The sequence below is a fragment of the Rhinichthys klamathensis genome, unplaced genomic scaffold (assembly GCF_029890125.1).
Source record: "Rhinichthys klamathensis goyatoka isolate OS25496 unplaced genomic scaffold, OSU_Roscu_1.1 h1tg000011l_1, whole genome shotgun sequence".
In the NCBI taxonomy this organism is placed as follows: Eukaryota; Metazoa; Chordata; class Actinopteri; order Cypriniformes; family Leuciscidae; genus Rhinichthys; species Rhinichthys klamathensis.
The window spans coordinates 21,921,293-21,939,840 of record NW_026606564.1 but is presented as its reverse complement, the minus strand read 5'-3'; the positions used below and the strand labels follow the sequence as shown (position 1 = coordinate 21,939,840).

Sequence of the window (18,548 nt, the reverse complement as noted above, 5' to 3'; positions counted from 1 at the left end):
CTTCGAAATGCAGGACTTCGAGCCAGCGGACACGCAGACAAGGTTGTTTAGGGATAGGAAAGAGGACGTGAGAGAAGAGAAGTCGTTTCGAGGGGGGAGGGAAGGGTAACGTATTTGATTAGACATTATAAGGGTGCATTAATTTAAAAAAAAAAATAATGAAGTGCACAGATAAATAATTTATAATAAACACTACAATATTACATATAAAAATACGAATGATTTCATGACGACTTTAAGAAAGACACAAAGAACAGTGCACTTGTTTTGTGTAAAGTTTCTGTGACCTTGGTTTTAAATTCATTGTGTTCATCCATGAAATGAAATTTGAGTTTAACGTCAAATGTTTAATGGAAACCTTGACTGTATTTCATTTAAATCCAATGCTTATTATGCTACATACCTTCAATACACAGGCCCCACATGCAGTGGCATCCTGTTGAAGTGTGTGTGGCAGTGTGTCACATGCCCGTCTAGACACATGATTAAGCCCTCTGTGTCTCATGAATGATCTAAAAGACATACTGTAAGGAGGCTTCAATGTATACTATATACATTAATTGCATTTCACACACATTCCACTTTATAATACAGCACTTGACCAATGTATTTCCGTAACAATTTTTGGCACCACTAAAATATACACAGGTTATTAGGTTAAAGAAAGCATGACAATGGAGAATAAGGGAGTAATAACTGTGTTTTAGAGAAAAGGAGAGACTCTATCTAACTATAAATTATACTTAAGTACTTTTATAAATACTGAATACATGTAGGGTACAATATAGGGAAACTATATTAGAGGAACCTTTAAACTAATTACCTTATAATGTTGTTTACAATTGTGATATGAAAACAAAACTGTTGGAGAAAGCTCTTGCTAGTTGTTCTTGGAAGAATGAAGGAGCACACAGAGCGCTGCTGCCAGTTTGAGACGATGTTTTCTTGCTGGTATTGGGCACTAATACCCCCGCACAGACCCTGCAGTGCCCAGACATAACGAGGGTTACTGACGATAACAGCCAGGCTGCAATGGCCTCTCGACTGTGGGGTAAAGTGAGTCAGTGAGCAGACTGGCCGGTGGGCTCGCTAGCTAACTCAACACCCGCAGTGTTATGGAGATTCTCACTTCCGAAAAAGTTTGAGCACATTTTCGATTCGTCATACATTTGCGTAAAAATGCCAATATTTGAAATCTACACAGTTGATTTCTCGCATCAAATGTTCTCAGAAGTGAATTTAGTGATGAGATAGCGTACGTAATTGTAGAAAAACGAATTACTGTATTGACCTGCCTCTCTTTCCTCGAATGCCGAAATGAATGCTGGGATATTTCTGCCGTCAAGTTACTAACCGATGCATCCTCGGTAACATGGGCGTGTCAAGAACACTTCCGGGATTTGTAACCGTTCTTGCCAAAATGCAAACTTGTGTATTGGGACAGTACTTGGGCAACAGAAGATGACGTTTCATAAGAACACAAGTACAGACAAGAACACAGATTGAGAAAGGCCCGTATAGGGGATGTTGTGGTTATGGAGGGCCCTCCTCAAAGCCCGAGGCAATCGCCTGCTCTGCCTACAGCTAGTGCCGGCCACAACTTGCCTGTGCATTAACTGTTAATGATGTTTAATGCATCTTTGTTTGGTGTTTCTGGAGTTAATTCAGGCTATAAAAGATAAAAGATTGCAGAGCAGCTCATAAACACCATCATCTCCTGATGAGCAGCGTCTTCAGTCTTCAGGCTGAGTCCCGGTAAGATCATGTCGTCTCATGTGGGAATTATTGTGTCCTTGTGTTTCAGCCTTTACTCAGACGTTAGCACATGTTGTTCAGCTTGCTGACTCGCTAGTGTGCTTGATTATGTGGAGAAGAAACTAAAGAAATTAAGGTGGAATTGTTTAAAGCAGGTTTGAAAGTTTTCTTAGGTTCTGCCGGATCGTTTCCATTTCAGATTCTTGATATTCATTTGATGATGATCATAAACTTCATCATCTGTCTTCCCAGGTGAAGAGGAAATGTATTTAAATTGGGCTTTTTTTGGACATACTTAATATATTTAAATTATACTGTATTAAATGTATTATTGTGAAACAACTTTTCAAGATATGCTTCAGATCAATGTTAAGGCGAGACACGGCAGGCAAAAACATCGTGTTTTTTTCACTGGTCAATTTTGAGATTTTGGGATATTTGTCTTCAGTAACATGTCTTCTTTCAGACTTTTGCTGACAAAAAGTCCAAAATACACATTTAAGTCTTTATTTTACTACACTTTGTCTGTTTGCGTGTCTAAATTTCGCCTAAAATCATCAAAAGTTGTCGCTGTAAATCCTCCGCTGCTCCGTGATCGCTGTCTTTTATTTATTTTTATGTTTATTACAAACTCTCGTGGAGACAACAGCAAAAAAACAGGCAAGGCATCAACAAAATACAGATTGACAATGAAAAAAAAAATAAAAAAAAAATAAAGGCATTGTTCTCAAATAAATAATATGTGTTATAGGATCAAAAACATTTCAGCAGCATAACAAATAACTACCGTTTGTTTAGAATTTTTACAAGGTTCAAGGAGGATAATAACATACAAAATTAATTTTTAAAACAGTTTACATTTGGCAATTGTTTTTTCCATTTATTTTTGTGAATGTGGTATTTACCCATAATGATGATAAGGTTAATCAAAAGTCAAAAGGTAGCGCCGTCCTGAGGGCATTAGACAGAATTCCTGACTAAGAACATGGTCCGGGTGACTCATGACCCGTCTGGCCTTCCGGAGCACACGTTTCTTCCAGAGGGAGCTCAGGTCAATAAGCTGAACTCCAATAATCTTGGAGCAGATTTTAACAATGCTGCCGAGACTATTCTTGTCCCTCACAGACAATCTATCAAACCAGCAGACAAAAGAAAATGCTAAAAGGCTTTCAATAAATGAATAGGAAAAGTTATATAAGATCCTCTGAGATACATTGAATGAGTTTAGCTTCCGCATCAAGTGGATTCTTTGTTGTCCACGCTTAATGATTGACTCTGTGTTTTTGTCAAATTTAAGACTCTCGTTCATGTTCGAAAGATATTTTACTGAAACCTGAGAGATTCACATCCCTCCGATGAACGATTCACAAATCTGTTCACGTTTCAAAGAGTGAATCGCAGAAAGCTTCACCTAACCCAAATGGGTCGCGTGGTTTCCTCCTAGTCCTCTAAAGAGACACGATCGCTCTATATAATTTAACATTTACATTTATACTTAATCACTCAAATTCAAACAAATTACACATAAAATATCCTTTAAGTAAGAGCAACATGAGTGTGTTTTCTGTAACTAAAACTTCACTACAAGTATGTTTGTGTTTAGCATATTTCTTAAATGTGTAACTATGCATATATTTATTACCAATGTAGTGCACTTTTTTAGAAATATATTCAAATGCACTTCAAACAAGCAAGTTGGGAATACAAACACACTACTTGAATTTCAAGTATATTTTAATAATTTAATACTTCGTGTTTTTCACCGTCTTTAGTTTGATGTTGATTATGATTCCAGGTTAGATCATGAGATCTTCTCATCCGTGAGTTTATATTGTTGACTATCTTTGTATTTCAGCCTCTGGTGTCACTGTGATCATTTGCACTGAAACTAGTTTCCCTTAAAGGGATTCTCCACTCAAAAATGAAAATTCAGTCATCATTTACTCACCCTCAAGTTGTTGCAAACCTGTGTGAGTTTCTTTCTTCTGCTGAACACAGAGGAAGATATTTTGAAGAACGAGTGGAACCAAACAGTGTTTGGCACCATTGACTTCCATAGTAGAAAAAAAAATACTACTTGAACAGTATTGAAATGATGACAGAATTTTCATTTTTATTTGAATTAACATGGTGTGTGATTTCAGTCAGTCAGCAACACAGATTTACATTTCTGAAAGAAAACAGGCTTGCAGAAGAACCAATATTTTAGAGAGATCACAGTATTTGTGCTTTCTCTCGCAATCATTCATGGGTTTCTTATTCTACTGAGGATATGAATAAACTCTGAGTGAACTTTAAAAATGAAAGCATCAGATATAAAGTTGAGTTTATAAGTTTATTTGTTAGTGAATTGTGTGTTTAAGGTAATTACAGTTTCACACGTTGGGTCAAATAGTGTGTGTGTAATCTCCGGCATTTCCTCCATTAGATCAACAAGCTTTAAGATGTGTGTTTCTCCAGTGTGTGCAGTGAATGAAGAGCTCTTTAAACACGGCAGTGGAAACTTGTGAAACATCTGTCAGTCTGTGTGTTATTCCACACACTTCTGCTTTGACCTGCAGACCAAACACACAATCCTGTCAGTAACGTAAGTTCTTCAACATTTATTCCTACTTTAATAAACCATTGTACACTTGCAGCTGTGCTGGACTGAATATGCAGAACAACAGCATTCTTGCTTCTGTGATATTGTTCAAATGGAGGATTTACAGACTTTAATCTTACATTTCACGTATTTCAAGCTTTCTAACATTACACACACTCCTCTAAAGCAGTGGTTCTCAAACTTTTTAGCCAGCAACCCTTAAACTAACATCGACGAGAACTACCTACCACAGCATACACAAACAAAAACAAACAAAAAACGTTGTTATAAATCCACATCCACTTCCTATGGATGCTTGTTTCCACCACAGAAAAAAAGAAAAGAAAAGGTAATTGCCACTTTAAATCATGCAATTCTGACTTTATAACTCGCACTGCAAGTTTATATTGCACAATTATGAGAAAACAAGTCAGAATAGCGAGATGTAAACTCGCAATTTTTAGATAAGAAATCGCAATTACCTTTTCTTTTCAAATGTTTTCTTAAGTGGCAGAAACAAGCTTCCATAACTTCCACTATATTTACTGTATATAAATTAAGGCTTACAGTATAGCGTTCAGTGGGATGGGTGCACTTGTTATTCGGTGCACAAAAGCTTAATCTGTGATACTCGCAGATCATCCTCAACATCAAGACGTGATCTGTATTTATTTTTCATGTATGTAACAGTGGAAAAAGTCTGCTCGCACAAATACGTAGATCCAAACGGAAGCGGTACATCCACTGCCACACTGAAATGCACTTTCTGTAAAGCTGCTTTGAAACAATATCAATGTATTATTAAAAAAGTGCTATACAAATAAATTTGAATTGAATTGAACACCGGATAACTCTCCGTATTCTTCTACTACTGCGATCCAAAATTCAGGCAGTGTGGAACTGGAAAATAAAGTTCCCTTTCGAGAACGTCCACTTCGTATTGCGTATCCATCTCATTTGTATTCTGATGACATTGAACATATTGTTAATACATTTTGTACATTGTATAGTTGTATGTCATAAAAAAATTTAATCTCTGTATGTTTTGCACAAATAAATAAATAAACAAATAAAGTATAATTTTAAGCTGTAAGCACCAGCACGTATAGATTTATGGATATCTGCCAGCACGACCCAACCGGGTTCGTCACTTATTTGGTTCCCCTGGAAACATTTTCGTTGTGGTCTGTGTTATTTGCAGCGCGTTTCTGTATTTGTGTTGTGAGATTTTGCAGCGCGTTTCTGTATTTGGTGGTGTTGTGAAACTGATGAAGATGTTTTCTTAATTTGCGGGTGTTTTTTTTATTTGCACGCGTTTTTTTCTATTTGCATGCGTTTTATTTTATTTGCATGCGTTTTTTTCTATTTGCATGCGTTTTATTTTATTTGCATGCGTTTTTTTCTATTTGCATGCGTTTTATTTTATTTGCATGTGTTTTTTTCTATTTGCATGTGTTTTCTTCAGTTGCAGCGCGTTGAGCTCTCTCGGCCACCGTACATTTCACAACCCACACACAAACAACTACAAATGAATAGGCCTGGTGCTAATTATTAATGTGTGCACAACTACCTATCTATTTGACAAATTCACAAATGTGTGTCGCTACATTTAAACTAATACAATACAACTTGTGTGTGCAAAATCCAGAATCACATGAATGTGAAGCATTTTGTACAAATAGAGACATAGTTGTTAATACAAAACCTCAATTTTGTATTAATGTAGGCCAGAATTTGTGCATGCAACAAGTAAGATGTGCATTTGTGGATCAGCTGACACGCGTGCATTCATTGACTCGTTTCTGAGTCGATCCTATTTGATTTATTTGGATTTTGAGACTTTCATTTCGCCCGTTTCGCCTTGTGTAATCCACACACAGCTGTCTGAGAAAAGCTGCTACCACTAGATGGCAGTATTCTGCTAAAACAGACAACGGCAGCACCAAATTTAGTACACAATATAGTCCTACCTTATTAATAAAGTATACTTTATAGAGGCAGTCATATCTTAGACGAGTCACGAAATATTATTTAACATTTTTTTTTAAACCTTCTAATCACTTCTGTCTTTAGAAATCAGAAAATATTTAGTTGTAATCTTATTTTTTTAGTATTGAAAAATATTTATTGTAATCATGAAATACAGACATTTTTCAAACCAACTCGCGACCCCTTGAAATCATTCCCCCCAGTTTGAGAACCACTCCTCTAAAGAACATGTGAAGCAAACTGAGGAAACTTTATTTCAACAATCACACAGAAAACGTCTCGGGTTACGACTGAGATGGGAACGAAACGCTGCGTCGAAAATCGACACTATGGGGAACGCCTTCAGCGTGACGCGTCTGAAGCCTGTATGGAACTAGTCCAATCTTGATTGGTGCTGCGTGATGACGTCACTCGTGACGCCGCATGTGACGGTGAACCGGAAAATATAAAAGGACACCGCCAGCATAATAGCGCCAGCTTTCAATTGGTCGAAGCAAGTCGTTCTCAGGAGCGCGAAGAAGTGACCGAGGGATGCAGCGTTTCGTTCCCTTCTCAGGGAACGAGGGTTACAGTCGTAACCCGAGATGTTCCCTTTCGAGGGAACTTCCGCTGCGTCAAAAATCGACACTATGGGGAACGAATGCCCACTGCACCACTCTGAGAGAAACGCCCTGGTATGAAATCTGGCATACGCAAGACGAGAGAACTTGTGATCCCGGTGTAGAGGGCAGATCCAGACTGTAATGTTTTATGAAGGTGTGAGGGGAGGCCCAGCCTGCGGCATCACAGACCTCTTGAGGAGAAACTCCTGACAGTAGAGCCTTAGAGGAAGCCACTCCTCTAGTTGAGTGGGCTTTCACCAGAAGAGGCGAAGGCAAACTGCGTGCCTCGTAAGCTGAAGATATAGCCTCTACTATCCATCTACTGATAGTCTGTTTAGAAACAGGAGAACCCTTTTTAATTGACCCAAAGCACACAAGAAGTTGGTCTGACTTTCTCCAGCCCAAGGTCCTTTGAGTATAGACCTCCAGGGCTCGGACCGGGCACAATAAATGTTGCTTAGCTTGCTCATCCGACACATGCGGTGGAGGATGAAACGCCAGAAGAATTATAGACCGTGCCACATTGACGGCACTTTAGGCACATAGCCAGGTCTAGGGTGGAGAATGGCCTTTACCTGGCCAGGAGCGAACTCGAGACAAGAGGGAGCAACCGATAAAGCCTGCAGGTCCCCAACTCTCTTGAGGGACGTAATTGCAAGCAGGAAGGCTACCTTAAAGGACATAAATTTCTCAGACACCTCATCCAAGGGCTCGAAGGGGGCCAGGGATAACCCCTCGAGGACCACTGTCAGGTCCCAAGAGGGAACTCTGGAATGGACGACAGGCCTCATCCTCCTTGCTCCACAAAGGAAACGAACAATAAGTGGGTGTCTCCCCAAGGTGCCCACCCCTAGAGGTGTGTGGAAGGCAGCTATGGCCACCACATAGACCTTAAGCGTGGACGGGAGAGCCCGTCAGAGAAGCGACTCTGGAGGAACGCCAGCACTGAAGCAACCGGGCAGTTAACTGGGTCCAACTGAAGTTCTCTGCACCATATGTTAAAAACATTCCATTTTAGTGAATAAAGTTTCCTTAGTGGAGGGGGCTCTAGAGTTTAAAATGGTCTCCACAACCTCAGATGAGAGACCAGTATTTATGAGCTGGTCCCCCTCAGGTGCCAGACCCACAACTTCCACAACTCCGGCTGAGGGTGAAATATCGTGCCCTCGGCCTGAGAAAGAAGGTCCCTCCTGATCGGGATTTGCCAAGGAGGGCCTGCTAGAAGAACCATGATGTCCGAAAACCATACTCGGGCCGGCCAGTACGGGGCTACTAGGAGTAAGCTGATCCCGTACCGCCGGACTCTCTCTAGAACCCCTGGGAGCAGAGCGATAGGGGGAAACGCATACAGACGTAGCCTCGGCCACGTCTGTACCATGGTATCCAGCCCCAGGGGAGCTGGATGCGATAGGGAGAACCAGAGTGGGCAGTGAGTGTTCTCTTGAGTGGCAAATAGATCCACTTCGGCCTGTCCAAACTCCTTCCATATTAACTCCACCGACTCTGGGTGGAGTCTCCAATCCCCGGGCCTCAGCCCCTGCCTCGACAGAATATCTGCTCCCACATTGCTGCTTCCAGGGATAAACATAGCCTTGACTGACAGAAGTTTGCCCTGGGCCCACAGGAGGACCTGGTGCGCCAATCTGCATAGAGGGTGCGATCTCAGGCCCCCCTGCCGATTTAAATAGGAGACCACTGACGTATTGTCTGTTCGCACCAGAACATGATGGCCTCTGAGGTCCGGAGGAAAGTGCTTGAGAGCCAGAATTACCGCCAACATCTCCAGGCAGTTGATGTGCCAAGATAGATGGTTGTCCTTCCAAGGCCCCCTGGTGTAGCGGCCTTCCATAACCGCACCCCAGCCTGTTAGGGAAGCATCCAAGGTCACAATCTTTCGCTGACAAGGTGCCCCCAACACAGGACCTAGGGAGAGAAACCAAGGTTTCTTCCACATTATCAAGGAATGAAGGCATCTGCACGTTACCTTGATAATGCGAAAAGGGTTCCCCCTCGGGGAAAACCCCTTGGTGTTGAGCCACCACTGTAAGGCTCTCATGTGCAGCAGGCCAAAAGGAATTACGTTGGACGCTACCGCCAGGAGACCCAGCACTCTCTGAAAATGCTTGACAGTGATGGTTTGGCCCAGCCTGAAACTCCTTATTGTGGTCAAGATGGTATTTACACGAGCAGGAGACAACTGTGCCCGCATCGTAAGTGAGTCCCAAACTACTCCCAGGAAAATAGTCCTTTGCAGAGGAGTCAATGAACTCTTTTTGACATTGAGTCTCAGTCCCAAGCACCTTAGATGGTGCAGAACAACATCTCGATGTTGAACTGCCAATACCTCCGACTCTGCTAGAATTAGCCAGTCGTCGATGTAATTGAGGATGCGAATGCCTTGAAGTCTGAGAGGAGCAAGAGCAGCATCCATACATTTGGTGAAGGTGCGTGGTGACAGTGCTAGACCGGGAAGAACCTTGTATTGGTAAGCCTTTCCCCCGAAAGCAAACCTTAGAAACTTCCTGTGCTGCGGAAGGATGGAAATATGGAAATACGCATCCTTTAGGTCTATCGTTACAAACCAGTCCTCGGACCTGATTTGACTTACGATAATAGGTATGGTCAACATTTTGAACCTGTATCTCCTCAGAGACCGGTTCAATACCCTGAGATCTAAAATGGGACGTAAACCCCCATCCTTCTTGGGAACTATGAAGTACCGGCTGTAGAACCCGGTATCCTGCTCTTGAGGAGGAACATACTCTATGGCCTCCTTTGCTAAGAGGGACTGGACATCCTGTTCCATGACCTGACCCTGCTCGGAGCTGACCAGTGTGTGCACGACCCCTCTGAATCTTGGCGGGCGATATTCAAACTGGATTCTGTAGCCCTTCTCTATTATATGCAGGACCCACTGAGATATATTTTGAATATATATATATTCAACTCGACCGGGGCCACCAATATTACGGGTGGACACTGCGATCTGCGTTCGCTGGAAACCGATGCGTCCCGAAGCGGCTTTGGCGGCGGGAAGCATACATCGATTTCCTAAGGGCTCCGCGAAGGAGCGAGTTGTTGACACTCGATCGCGGGGGGGAACGCCCTCAGAGGCCTGCGCAACACGTCAGGACCTCTTCGTCGAAGCCTTCCTCGCCTGAATAACGGTCCTCAGATCCGTTTTCAGCAGGGAAGACTTCGGTTGATAGTGTTGCCTCTGGCTCCAAGCCTTCTTCGGGAGAGCACGAGAAGCAACACTCTCTCTTTGTTGTTGCATATGGGAGGAGCTGGCGACCGCCTCGTGGGACTGCCCCCTGGCAGCAGACCCACGAGACTTGGGACGACGGCGGGGGATTAGCTGTTTTAATGCAGCTGATTGTCGTTTCGTCTCCTGAAACCTCTCGACGACAGTATCGACTGCGTCGCCGAAGAGGCCAGAAGACGAAATCGGGGCGTCGAGGAGGAAGGCCCTGTCCCTGTCCCCGACGCCCGACAAATTCAGCCACAAATGCCTCTTCGTTGCTACCAAGGCTGCCATAGAACGGCCGATTGCACGGGCCGTCTCCTTGGTAGCACGGAGAGACAAGTCAACCGCACGACGCATCTCTTGGATATCGTCGCGGGCGATTTATATTGGGGCTGGAAAGTCGAGAGGAGAAGGGCTTATCCCACGATCTCGACGGTGTGGAGATCGTGGAAAAATGGAAGACTCCGGCGTGAAGGCTGTGACTGGGTTTGCAGGAAGCGCTCATTGAGTTTACTTTTTACTGTCGCTTCCTGCACTTCTAGTGGCCAACTGATGTTTAGTTTGGCCACAGCCTCCAGCAGCTAGTCACAACCTCCAGCAGCTCCTCAGATGCAGGAGAATGGGGTGGCAGATCCCCACATTCCCCTGCACCGATGCTCAAATCATCCACCTCCTCAGAGGCAGACATTTCGAGCATCTGGTCCTCATCATGGGCGGGAGATGCCGCTGGGCGGGACCATGGGAACTGGTTTATGAATGTTGGCGAAAGGGTCTCAGCCGTCTCAACATTCCCAACCAGATCCCTTTGCGATCCCCAGGAATGCAGGCTCCGCGCTGCCTCGGCAGACGCGGGACCCGATCCCTGGGGGACGCATGCCTGTCCTGACTCACTGAACAGGCACAGACGGGAACGGAGCGTTCTCATGGGCATCAGATCACAGTTTGCACAGACAGCACCCTCGAGTGCTGCCTGTGCATGCTCCATTCCCAAACAAACAACACAGAGCGAGTGTGTGTCATCCTCGCTCAAAAAGCGTGGACAAGGGGACGCACAGTGTCTGAGCTGCTTCTTTGCTGCCATATCTCACAATATACAATCACAAACAACACCAAATAAGACACACGGTCACATAGAATGCTTGCTGAAGATCAGAAAGCTGGCGCTATTATGCTGCCGATGTCCTTTAATAGTTTCCTGTTCACAGTCACATGCGGCGTCACGAGTGACGTCATCACGCAGCACCAATCAAGATTGGACTAGTTCCATACAGGCCCCAGACGCGTCACGCTGAAGGCGTTCCCCATAGTGTCGATTTTCGACGCAGCGGAAGTTCCCTCGAAAGGGAACACATTATGTCATATATTTTTCCCTGTGGTTTTTAATAAAGAAGTAAATAGTACATTAATTACTTTATTTTTATTTTTAACTAATGACTGGTTTGTTATTTAGTGCCTGTCAAGATTCCATGAAACAATGGCAAAACTAAACGCCAGCATCAACGGATCAAGTGGAGGAGATTATGAAGATGAATGGAGTCAGATGTGGAAATTTCGCTGGAAACTTGTTTTTGCAGAACCAATAATTATCAGCATCATTTCAGCCGTTGAGATTGTAATCATGATCGTAACTCTGTTTGCGTTGTGTGCTCTTATCAAATCTCAGCGCTCCACTCCAGTGTTTGTTATTCATTTGATTCTGTCAGATCTCATTCAGATCATTAGTAAATTAGCATGGACAATCACATGGTCAGGTAAGCTGGAAATGGCATATTATTATAGTTTGATTGCGGGTCTGTATTTTATGGCATGTGTTGCTCTTGAACGATATCTTCTGGTTTCTCATCCTATCTGGTACAGAACTCATCATTCACTGAAAGTCTGCTGTGTTATTTCTGTGATCGTCTGGTTTCTTCCTCTGATCTTTGTAGACTTTTACTCCTATGGGCTGTTTAGAGATCTGTCTCGATCGATCGGCTGTTTAATCCCCTACCCGATAATCATTCTGTGTTTTATTGGCACTTGTCGCGGTCTTTCACACGCAATATCTCTTACTTCTGTAAAGCGCAAAAAGATTTTGGGCAGTTTGTTCCTGGTGCTTCTGACTTACACTTTTCTCATTCTCCCCTACATAATCCTGACCTTTATTATAGATTATAGAGGTTATAGAGGTTACAGTTACAAGTCCAACAGCAGTGAATTGCTCTATATATTTAGGGATTTGTCTGAATATCTCCTGTTCCTGAACCCGCTGGCTGACTGTGTCCTGTACATGTTCATCAGGCCTGATGTCGGAGGGTTAATGAAGTCTGTTCACTGCTGTTGTAGAACTGACACACATCAGGATTCGACACACAGCCGGGACGAACACTCTCGAGACAGTAGTGCAGCGTTTGCCTGCTGTGTTTCAGTGCTAAAGCCTGCGTCTCATTCACGGACCCCCTGCACTTCAGTGTAAACATCTGCACTCCATACATGAAGTCAATGCCATTCTGTTCACTCACACACCCTTCCTTTCTGTGGCATTTAGCTTTATTAGAGACAACTCTTGCTTCATCAAACTCTAAACTCAATTGCTCTGTTTGCGGCCCATAAACACATGCGGTGAACAGAGTTTTATTAAAGATGTGTTGATGTAGTGTTGATGCTTCTGCTGGCGTTCTGGATCATCAGGACTTTATCATACGATGGAGAGGAGGGGTGTATAAAGCACGGTTTATTCTCACTTCATTCCCCCGATAGACTGACAGATCAACAACATCAAGTAGTTTCAGCTCGTAGTCTTGCTTGTGTTCCTAATGCATGGACATTATACTCTTTTTACCTAATAACTACTATTCACGCTGTTACAAAGATAGTCCACTCAATGCTATTATATTCATAGCTTTTCTTCAGCTTTATCGCCATTGGCTTTTGGCTTGCTTAGTTGGGGATATTTAATTTTATATTTAACACTATTATTACAACATTATTTTCCTGTTATCTCTGTAAAGCTGCTTGTCAACAATCTGTATTGTAAAACCGCTATATAAATAAAGGTGACTTAGTGACTATTATTCACAGCACTGGAATAGTGTTAGTTTAACTTCTATGTTTCTCCTCGTTTGTAAATCTCTTTGGATTAAAGCGTCTGCTAAATGATTAAATGTAAATGTATTGCATGCATTGAAAATGAAATGTGAAGATGTACATATGCTCTCATGTCGATCAAAAGCTGAATAACTTTCTTTCTTCTGTGGAACATAAAAGACAATATTTAGAGATTTATTTGTCCATACATTAGAAGTCAGTGGACAGTTTCGGGTGAACTATCCCTAAAAACACTTGATTTAAAGTGCAGAAAGTATATCAGAAGAGATCTAAGTTTATATTAAATATTAACCAGAGCTTGCATGGAAATCAGAAGAGAGTTATTAGTAATATTGTTGTGTGTTTATAGAAGTGTTTCATGTGTCACATAATGTCACGGTGTGGAGCAGGCAGAAGAAGACAAAAGGCAAGAGATCCAATGCTAATACTTTTACTAATAAATAAACTTCAGGCAGGTACAAGCAGGCAGTATAACTCACGCAACATACGAATAAACAAAGACGCGTAACATGTACAACGACCGACAAGGACAGACTGAACAGAAGCAAACTAAATACAAGCATGAATCAAACATAACAAGGTGAAAACAGGTGACACTGATGATGATAACGAGGGACAGGCTGGTAAGTGAGGGAGTGAATACAGGTGTGGAGACGAGGAGGATTCTGGGAAGTGTAGTGCAGACACAAAGACAGACTGGTGCAGACGAGGACTGTGACATTACTCCCCCCTCCCGGTAGGCGTGACCTCACGCCGTAGAACAGGGGTGGGAGGGTGGGCATTCTGGAGTCTGTGACGGGAAGGCGGACCGGGTGCAGCTGGACAGACTCCAGGATGGTCCAGGCGGCCATGGCGGAGCAGGACGTGGGCGTGACCATGGCGGAGTAGGATGTGGGCGTGACCATGGCGGAGCAGGACGTGGGTGTGGCCAGGGCGGAGCAGGACGTGGGCGTGGCCAGGGCGGAGCAGGACGTGGGCGTGGCCAGGGCGGAGCTGTCGGACCCTCGGGCGTCCAGGGCGGTGGAGACCCTTCGGGTGGCCATGGTGGTGAAGACCCTTCGGGCGACCCTGGCAGTGCAGACCCTTCAGGTGGCCATGGTGGTGAAGACCCTTCGGGTGGCCAAGGCGGGGAGGACCCTTCGGGCGGCCACGGCGGCGAGGACCCCTCGGGCGGCCACGGCGGTGCAGACCCTTCGGGTGGCCACGGCAGTGAAGACCCTTCGGGCGGCCACGGCGGTGAAGACCCTTCAGGTGGCCACGGTGGTGATAATTTTTCTGGTGGCCGTGGACCCTTGGCCGGCCACGGCGAGGACCTATGGCCCCCCCCCAAAAAATTATTGGGGAGCGTGACGGAGTCTGACAATGACTCCAGAATAGAGTCGGGGACAGGCTCTGGAACAGTCTCTGGCTGGGCAGACAGGACTTGAACAGTCTCTGGCTGGGCAGACGGGACGTCAACAGTCTCTGGCTGGGCAAGCGTTGAGGGCTCTTTGCTGGACGGGACCAGTGGCGAAGGTTTTGAGCTGGGCAGGACCAGCGTTGAAGAGGGCTTTGAGCTGGGTAGGACCAGCGTTGAAGAGGGTTTTGAGCTGGGTGGAACCAGCGGTGAAGTGGGCTTTGAACTGGGCGGAAACAGCGGTGAAGAGAGCTCTGAGCTGGGCAGGACCAGCGACGAAAAGGGCTCTGAGCTGGACAGGACCAGCGGCGAAGACGGCTCTGGGCTGGACAGGGCCAGCGGCGAAGAGGGCTCTGGGCTGGACAGGGCCAGCGGCGAAGAGGGCTCTGGGCTGGACAGGGCCAGCGGCGAAGAGGGCTCTGGGCTGGACAGGGCCAGCGGCGAAGAGGGCTCTGGGCTGGACAGGGCCAGCGGCGAAGAGGGCTCTGGGCTGGACAGGGCCAGCGGCGAAGAGGGCTCTGGGCTGGACAGGGCCAGCGGCGAAGAGGGCTCTGGGCTGGACAGGGCCAGCGGCGAAGAGGGCTCTGGGCTGGACAGGGCCAGCGGCGAAGAGGGCTCTGGGCTGGACAGGACCAGCGGCGAAGAGGGCTCTGGGCTGGACAGGACCAGCGGCGAAGAGGACTTTGAGCTGGACAGGACCAGCAGCGAAGAGGGCTTTGAGCTATGGGTATATGAGCTATACTGGGACCAGCCACCGGGGGGCGATCGAGACTCTGGGTTTATGAGCTATACTGGGACCAGGCACCGGGGGGCGATCGAGACTCTGGGTTTAGGAGCTATACTGGGACCAGCCACCGGGGGGCGATCGAGACTCTGGGTTTATGAGCTATACTGGGACCAGCCACCGGGGGGCGATCGAAACTCGGGGTATATGAGCTATACTGGGACCAGCCGCCGGGGGGCGATCGAGACTCAGGGTATATGAGCTATACTGAGACCAGCCACCGGGGGGCGATCGAGACTCTGGGTTTATGAGCTATACTGGGACCAGCCACCGGGGGGCGATCGAGACTCTTGGTTTATGAGCTATACTGGGACCAGCCGCCGGGGGGCGATCGAGACTCAGGGTTTATTAGCTATACTGGGGCCGCCGGGGGGCGATCGAGACTCAGGATATATGAGCTATACTGGGACCAGCCGCCGGGGGGCGATCGAGACTCAGGGTTTATGAGCTATACTGGGACCAGCCGCCGGGGGGCGATCGAGACTCTGGGGTTATGAGCTATACTGGTGAAGGGTTGGGGTCAGAATCCCTTGCCTCTTCAATTTAACTATATGTATATCCTTTTTTATGATTACATTATTACTATAATAAGCACTAATCAAGTTATATAATCATTCCTATACGCAATAAATGATTCACATATAGTTTTTATTCATACTTCTGTTGAATGCACCTCTTTCCTGAATGTTGGTTGAATGCCTATCTTTCATGAATGTCTTATGATGTCTGGGACTAATCTTCTGTGGCCCTGAGCAAGAACATTAAATACAGGCTTTTTGTCCGTATGTATACTAATGAGTGTGTTAAACTTAAAGAAAACCCTCATCATATGATCATGTTTCTCTGCTGACCCTATTAATGGGCAGGGGTCAATTTCTGTATGATTCTATGATTTGTTTTACTTCTTTCATACATATATCTCTCAAGAAGTAAAGTAATTGTTATTTCTTCTCTCTGTGGATGGAAGGTTTTATCAGTATGTTGCAGGTCTCATGACATGGGGTGGCTGGTCTCATGACGCTTTTCGATGGGCCCTCCGAGGTCATTACTGGATCTTCGTGACTTGGATGACAGCTATCTTGATTGATGTCAACGTACCCTTCTATCTATGTGTAATTGTTTAGGCTTTATGTCTTCTGAGCCAATCAGAAGTGAATGTTTATGTAATGTATGCCCTTGAAAACAGTATAACTGGTGTACGATTTTCATGTAAGGTAGAGTTAGCTTGCGACCTCCTCGTGAGACTTTGACGCTGACTCTGCCAATTAAACTGCAAACTATTCTTCAGTAAATTTTACTCTTTGATTGAACATCACGACTCCTGGTCTTCTTTCATCATCTCTGGTCCTGGGTCTGAAACTGTTACCCCCCTAACAGTTTGGTGGAGGATGCGGGCAGGTAATATGACATTATGTGTCGAGGGTCAGGTGCACTAGGATAAAGGGGAAGTTTCACTGGTTTCCCTCCTAAAATCATGTGGGAATCCCCTAATGCTACGGTCTGACGCTTCTTCCGCCCTGCTCTATTCACATTCTTCATGGGTTTCAACAGATAACTATTAGCCATATTCATCCGTTTGGAGCAGGCAGTGTGGTTTTCATGGGCTATGCTGTCTGGAATCCAACTCATGGAGCTAAAATGCGGTTCATGAACATAAACACCTCCATCTCTCACCCAACGACCTTTTTGCATAATGAGGGTATTACCGGGATAATTTGGGGAGTGACCAAGCCAATAGGTCACTGACTCATTTCCGTCCAACCGATAGCATCTATCGTTTACCTTCTGATACATAGTCGAAATCAAATTTAGACCCTCAGTTGAATTTAGGCATGGGTATTGTACCCAGGATGGACGGTTGTCAGTTTCTTCACAATCCCAATTAGTCGCAAAAGCATGGAATCGACCGGTCCAAATGGAAATCTGTATCCACAGTAGAAATGACAAAGCGATTAGGATTAAACATACAAAAGAGAGCGGGAGTACTAATCTAACAAAAGCCCGTCTCATTTTCCGTCGCTTCTCATTACGCACTTCTTCTTGCAGAATTAGCAGCTTCAATAAGTCGTCTGGCTCAGCCATCTGTAAATGATAAAACAGTAATGCCAGAATTTAGAAAAATCACATACGACAGATATTGAAGAGGTACGATTTATCATGTTATTATGTGGTGGTATTCTGGTTGCAACACCTCTTAAGTGGTTTCACCTGTGACCAATGTCTCCATACTGTACCCAACACACCTCTGTCGAGTAAAACAGATGTATTAGTAGTCAACAGAACTTGGTAAGGTCCATCAAATTTCGGACCCAGAGGAGAGATTATCTCCCTTTGCAACATTACACTGTCACCTATCTCAGGCAACGCAGGCATGTCTTTTTGCTCAGTGTTATCTTTCTCTGCTTGTCGGATACTGACACTAACCCTGGTGTCTTTTAAACAGTTATCCAAAGCCTTCAGATAATTTTGCAGAGCATCTTTCAAAGGCCCTGACGGTCCCTCATGTTGCAGAGGAGCGTCCCAGGGCAGTCGCATGTAGCGACCTGTCATTATCTCAAAGGGACTGATCTGAGTAGTTTTGTTCGGGCTGGCTCTCATACTTAAAAGAATGGTTGGGATAGCAGAGTGCCATCCCTTCCCCCACTCCAACAATCTCTTTCTCAATGAAGTTTTAATCGTCCGATTAGAACGCTCGACAGAACCACTAGACTGAGGACGAAACGGTATGTGGAAGTGTTGTTTCACTCCCATCAATTTCATCACATTCTTCATTACCTTCCCCGTGAAGTGTGTGCCCTGATCTGAGTCAATGTGCAATGGTAAACCCCATCTGGGGAAAACTTCATTCAACAGAATTTTTGCAGTTGCGTCTGCTGTGCAGTTTTTCAGAGGAAACGCCTCCACCCATCTGGAAAACAAATCAACAATCATCAGAATGTATGAAAAGCCTCCACTAGGGGGCAGGGGACCTATGAAATCAATTTGAAGGTGGGTCCATGGCCCCTGAGGTCGAGGGGCATGTCCTAAAGGAATCTTTAGCTTTGCTGGGGAATTCACTTTAAGACATACTAAGCATCTTTTACAAAAGTCATTGCAAGAAGCTC

General features: G+C 44.9%; 1 long non-coding RNA gene across 1 annotated transcript; it reads left to right on the top strand.

Moving 5' to 3' along the window:
• The first annotated feature begins 1,617 nt into the window (after nucleotides 1-1,617).
• Nucleotides 1,618-11,716, top strand: LOC130101458 (uncharacterized). The gene is made up of 3 exons (XR_008808994.1): nucleotides 1,618-1,755; nucleotides 4,216-4,342; nucleotides 11,628-11,716. It is a non-coding gene; the product is annotated as an uncharacterized LOC130101458 (long non-coding RNA).
• The last annotated feature ends 6,832 nt before the right edge of the window (nucleotides 11,717-18,548 follow it).